This window comes from Sminthopsis crassicaudata, chromosome 2, assembly GCF_048593235.1.
Source record: "Sminthopsis crassicaudata isolate SCR6 chromosome 2, ASM4859323v1, whole genome shotgun sequence".
NCBI lineage: Eukaryota > Metazoa > Chordata > Mammalia > Dasyuromorphia > Dasyuridae > Sminthopsis > Sminthopsis crassicaudata.
The window spans coordinates 141772659-141779169 of record NC_133618.1 but is presented as its reverse complement, the minus strand read 5'-3'; the positions used below and the strand labels follow the sequence as shown (position 1 = coordinate 141779169).

Here is a 6511-nt window from a genome sequence, read left to right as displayed (position 1 = left end):
GCTGACAGCCTGACATTTCCTCTCACTATATCACGCTTCGCTGCAGGTCTGGGAGCCTGACCTCAACACTTCCCTGCCTGGGATGCCAATGGGTGCCTGCAGCAAAGGGATCCATAAGGGGTCTTGGGCTTCCCAAGAGGTAAGGGAGGAATTGTGTGATGAAGAGATATCGCCCAGCCTGGGGATATCGACCACAGCAGAAATCCTCCTTTTCCCTCTGGAGATCCTTATCAGTGAGTTAGTGCTAAATACATATTAAAAAATCTGTCTGAAATCTAAATAAGAAGCGATTGAGAACTGTTCATTTAAAGAGGCTGCTGTGATGATAGAGGCAATTGGGGACAGTGCTTTCTGCTAGGCTCTCGGGGCTAGAAAGGGCAATTTAATTCTACTAGCCTACAATGCCATTTTACCATTTGTGACTTGTGAATCCTCACTTCTAAGTAACCTTCAGTTTCCAAATTTCCTCACTCCAAGCCCAGAGCCAGCAAGCCCTGCTAGAGAAGGTAGTAGCACAGCTTTTGCTCATTGATTACACACAGCTGGGCCTTCATTGCTGCTTGGTGGTATCTTCTATTTAATGGGATTCAATTCCTACCTCATCCTTCACTGAAAGCCTTTTAAACCTTTTCCTTTCCTAGTGCCCTCATAATATTCCTATTCATCTATATTTATAGCAGGTGACTTTGCCTGTTACTTCATTAAAACCATTTATCAAGAACTCCTTCAATACCCCTATTCCAAATCTCAAAACTTCTTAGCAGCATCACCCACTTTTCAATTTAACTGAAGCTAACTTCTTTAGGTCCTTTCTGTCTCTAAATCTATGATCTTGTGATCCTATCTATGCCTTAGATGCCATACACTCTTAAGTTCTCATCAATTATCTTCTCTCTCATTCACAGCGAATTGCTTCCTCTTTTCTGATTTCTTTCTGTGTGTATTAAAATATGTCTAGGCTATTCCAGTCCTTTAAAGAACATTCCCTTTCCTTACTGTAGCTATTGCCACCTTTATTATTACACTTTTTTGGGGGGGGAAAGAGGGAGGAGAGACTTTGATTCTTTCCTCTGTTTTACCTCTTATACTGAATCAGTTATTGAGTCCTGAGAATCTCATTTCAACAACAGTTTTGACACATCACTTCCTCTCTGTTTCCATTCTTATCATCCTTGTATAAGTCCTTAGTATTGCCTGCCTGGTCTATTGTAATGACTTCATGAATAGTCTTCTGACATTTATTTTCTCCTCTTCATTTCATGCTTCAAACACATAACATGCTAATTTTTCTTATGTGCAGATCCAATAATGTCTTTTAAAATCTTCATTTGGTTTCTTACTAATCAGTGAATAAAGTTCATGCTCTTTTTCTGATATTTAAGACTCTCCCTAATATGAATCCATACCATAATATTACCCCTCTTCAGATTTTACCATCCAATTTGGTCCACTCTCTGCCCTCCAAATATAGCCTAGAATCTCCGCCTTGTATGCTTTTGCTTATAGTGTTTATCTGTTCTTGGAATGGCCTCACTCCTCCTATTTATCTGTTGGATTCTTACCCATATTTTAAAGTCCAATTCAAATATCATCTCAAGTGTTCTGTTAATAATGAGCTTCCTCCTTAAACCTCTTATAGCACTTTGTTTTGTACCTACTTAATATGCTCAGCATGTGATATTTTTAGCTATCTGTATTAGTGTCTTTTGTCCCTACTAGATTAAACATTCTATGAGGGCCGGAACTATATGAGAATACTATATGTGTACTTTGTATCTCTCCTAACCACTCTAGCATTGAAACATAGGAGTTAATCAATACATTAAATCATCAATTCATCAGTAAACCAATAAACAAGCATTTATTAAGCACTAGTATATGCTGGGTATGAGGTCCTGGGGAAACAAAAGCAAAAGCTATGCAAATACTGCCTAAATGCAAGATAGTTTTGAAGGGAGGCACTAGGAGTTTGAGGGAGCAGGGAAAAAATCATTAGAAAATGGCCTTTGGGATGAACTTTGAAGGGAACTAGAGTACCTAAAAAGGGGCCATAAGCAGTCAGTGGCTGCCAGTTAATGGGGAACAGACTTTGCAAAAGGGTGATGGAGATGTAATGCCGTGCATGAGAAATAGCATGAAGGCCAGTGTGTCAGGATAGAAGACTCTGTGGAACAGATTACCTTGGTTTGTTGACTTATTGAAGGAAGGAAGAAAGGAAAGAAAATAGGAGAAGGAAGAAAGAAGGGAAGGAAAAAGTAGGCCGAAAAGGTAAGAAGGAAACAAGGGATATTCTTAGCAATAGTAGCATGAAATTTTCCCATCTCTCCCCATTGGGCCAGGGAAGGTTGGTAGGTTTCATAAATCTACCCAGATCTATGACCAGATCTGGGAATCATAGACCTAGGAACGGATGATAACCCAGTGAATTTCTTTGCCTCTCTGTCTATGTCTGTCTCTCTTTGTCTCTGACTGTCTCTGTTTGTCTCATATCATGGAAATAATGGACAGGCTTAGTGATAGAGATAGTGTAGAATAGCAGGCTTTGACATGCTATGGTCCATGAGGACACAAAAAGTGGACACAGGGGAATGAACAGCAACAAAAATCTATCTCCCTCCTTCCTTCTCTCCCTCTCCCTCTCCCTCTCCCTCTCCTTCTCCCTCTCCTCCCTCTCTCTCTCTCTGACTGTCTCTGTCTCTGTCTCTGTCTCTCTCTCTCTGTCTCTCTCTCTCTCTCTCTCTCTTTCTCTCTCTCTGTCTCTCTCTCTCTCTCTCTCTCTCTCTCTCTCTCTCTCTGACTGTCTCTGTCTCTGTCTCTGTCTCTCTCTCTCTGTCTCTCTCTCTCTCTCTCTCTCTCTCTCTCTCTCTCTTTCTCTCTCTCTGTCTCTCTCTCTCTCTCTCTCTCTCTCTCTCTCTCTCTGTCTCTGTCTCTCTCTCTGTCTCTGTCTCTCTGTCTTTGTCTCTCTCTCTCTCTCTCTCTGTCTCTCTCTCTGTCTCTCTCTCTCTCTGTCTGTCTCTGTCTCTCTCTCTGTCTCTGTCTCTCTCTGTCTCTGTCTCTCTCTCTCTGTCTCTGTCTCTCTCTCTCTTTCTCTTCTATCGCTCTCCATTCTTGAGGGACATCCAAAGGGGAATGACATGGAAGAAGATTTGACAAAGGAGATTGAAGAGTGGTCTGACAAGTAGGGGAACAGTCAAGGGAGCAGAAGTAAGAAAGGGAAAAAGCTTTTATATATATATCACTTACTATGTTCCAGGCACTGTACTTTTACAAATATTTTCTCATTCGATCCTGGGAAGGAGGTACTATTATTACTCCCATTTTACAATTGAGGAAACAGAGTCAGAGTGATTTTTTTAAAGACCTCTCAGAACTACATTTAATATGTTACTGAGGCTGCCTGACTTTAGGCCCGGTATTCTATCTAATATCCCACTTGTTTCTACACTTGCATGAAAATCTGGAGAGAAGAAAGTGTCAAGTGAATATTTGAGGCAGAATTTGAATACAGCTCTTTCTAACTCCAAGTTCATCAAGCTGTCTAGGCATATGTGGTAGACACTAAGTACATGTTTGTTGAACTGAGATGCCCTTAACTGGGAATGCTGCGATTCCAACCCTGCCAGGATAGGCAGGACTGGGGACAAAATAGGAAGTGGTCCCTGGGTGTGGGGGTAGGGAGTGCTATGTAAGGAGGTACAATTGCTTCTTCAGTTGAGCCTGCCAGAGACCATAAAACCTCCATGTATGAAATTAGCTTGATTCTGTAAAATAGTTACATCAAGGAGGCTGTCAGAAAATCAATAGCACACTGTAATTATGCCCATAAACATGCTGAAGAAGCAGGAGGGGTCAAAGGGAAACGAGATGGGTGAGGGAAGGAGGGGGTATGGCTGCTGAGAGGCCTTTGCAGAGATGACTCACTTAGCTACTGGATGACAGTGCCTGAAAGAGGAGGGTGAAAGAAAGCCTGAGCCCCCATCCGAGGGCTGAGCTGGATGGCTTGGGGAGAGAGGGAAGAGGGGAGGGCTTAGAAGTTAGGCAGGGGGATCACTGGTGTGACTCTTTGATTTAACCTGACGAAGGTGATGTTTGCTGTTAAATCCAGACACATGAGGTTGCCACTCAGAATCTCTGGATACCACTCAGGAATATTTTTGGGGCACAAATCCTTTAATTTCTGTGACTACCAGTAAATGGACAAGGGTCCTTATTTAGGCTATAGGAGCACAGACACAGCAATTAGGTTTATCAGGAACTCAGTATTCTCATGGCTTCCTTCTTACTGCCGCCTTGTGGCTGAGGGACCTTTAGGCTTTCTTGCTGTAACTTCAATTATAAGCAATCTTCTCCATGTCACAGCTGCAGCCCATCCCACAGCTCAGCCTCTGGCCTAACCCAGGAGCAGTCAGAGGGCTATTCTGCAGCCCCTACAGAAGGCATCCTGATGTCGGTGAGTCTAAGTGGTTTTCTGGGGATCCTGGGCAGAGTGGTGCCCCGAGCCTCCCTGCAGGAGGCTTTTGCAGGTCCTAGTAGCTGAGAAATTTCTGCTGGTAATACCAAACATTACCTTATGGATGAACATTTTTGTTTCCTCCTGTGTCAGTACTTCGGGCCCTCTTTGGGATGTAGGGATCATTGGAAGGGTGCTGCTGCTATTTGAATGGCTTGGTTTGGTCTAAAGTGTATATATAGCTGAGAATGAGAAAAGAGTTATAATAATAATAAAAATAAAAATATAGTGCTTTAAGGTTTTTAAAGAACTTTTCATGTTATCTTGCTTGATCCATACAACAACCCTGTGACTTAGTTTTATTATTATTCATCCCCATCTTGCCTATAAGAAAATTGTCCAGGAAAGCCCTCCTAAAAATTACTTGAGATAAGAGTTGATCTTGAAGGTCTTCCTGATTCCACTCTAACAATCTAGTCACTGTACTATTTAGAATTAACTGACCACAACCTTCTCAGAATATGGTTCAAGGACCCACTTGTTTCTTAAAGGAAGTGAGTCATTTGTAAAGACTTACTGCCCAAACAAAACTTTGCGTAGATATGGATTATGGAGAAGAGAAAATAAAATACACATTGCTACACTTGAGTATGCTTTCTCTATTTAAAAGGCATATCATTTTTTATTAAAATAACTGAATATGTTAATGTCTAGGTTCTTAAGAACACGGGGCTATGTTTTATTGGTGATAAATAATAAACAAGTCCTAAAGCAGAGAATCTCAGGGTGGAGGGAGGGGAGAAGAATATTGTGATCTAAAAAATTAAGAAGAATGTCATACAGAAATGAAACCAAAGAGTTAAGTAAGCCTCAGTAAGAAAACAACAAAAGAAGTTAAGGGACTTAGTAAAAGTTGTGAAACAGAGATCAGAACAGAGTTTCAAAGATAAAGGAATTCAACAGGGAGGTCAGATCAGATCCTCTCCTGTTTCAGTTGCATTGGTGTATTGCTTGAACACCATTTCTCCCCCAGATGGTCCCTATTTCTCTATATCTGTTGTTTTCCTCCATTAGAATATAAGATCAGTTTTATTTTTCTATTTGTATCATATAACCCTTTAGCCCAGTGATACTGGCCTCCTAGCTATTTCTCTACATCTCCCAACTCTGAGCATTTTCTCTGGTTGTTTCCCAGAGTTTTCCCTTCTTATGTCTGCCTCTTAACTCCCCTGGCTTCTTTCACATTCCACCATTGACAGTAAGATTTTCTTAATCTCTCTTAATTCCAGTGCCTTATTCTTTATTTATCTTGTATTTAGCTTATTTATACATCACCGCTTACATTTTGTCTTCTCCATTAAATTGTGATCTCCACAAGAGCAGAGATTGTTTTTTCCCTCTCTTTGTGTCCCCAGAGCTTAGTACAATGCCTGGCACATAGCTGACTTGTTCAGTTGTTCAGTTTTTCAGTCTTGTCTGACTCATCTTGACCTCATTTGATGTTTTCTTTGCAAAGATACTGGAGTGGTTTGACATTTCTTTCTCCAACTCATTTTACAAATGAGAAAACAGGGTTAAGTGACTTGCCCAGAGTCACACAGCTAGTGTCTTAGGTTACATGTAAACTCACAAAGATGAGTCTTTCTAACTCCAAGCATTCTATCCATTGTATCACCTAGCTGCCACATAAACAGTCATTCATATTTCCTAATTAACTTTATTCACTCATTCATTTGTTCACTCATTTTCATTGCTTTATGAATTTACATTCCATGAGCTCAAGAAAAAAAGTTTATTTCAATCCCTATGATGACCTGGGGATCAATTGCTGTGATATTGTCTATAAAAATACTCTCCCAATTCTGAGTTGCACACCCAAGTTGTGTGCTAATTTCTGTGTTCTCTAGTAGGTCCATAGCACCACTTTGAGTAGGCACTAGAGATGGTCTCCTCACCTCCATAAATTCTTGATACATGATTTTGTGTTCTTCTTGTCAATCTGTTATTAGCTACGTCCACTGCAATAATGATTTGAGGAAAACTAGATAGATGTCTAGTAAG

At 40.8% G+C, this 6511-nt stretch overlaps 1 long non-coding RNA gene across 1 annotated transcript in view; it reads left to right on the top strand.

The window, feature by feature from the left end:
- The first annotated feature begins 4344 nt into the window (after positions 1-4344).
- Positions 4345-6511, top strand: part of LOC141553282 (uncharacterized) — a 36207-nt gene continuing 34040 nt past the window's right edge. The window contains exon 1 of the long non-coding RNA XR_012485370.1: positions 4345-4450. This is a non-coding gene — a long non-coding RNA (uncharacterized LOC141553282). The remainder of the gene's footprint in view (positions 4451-6511) is intronic.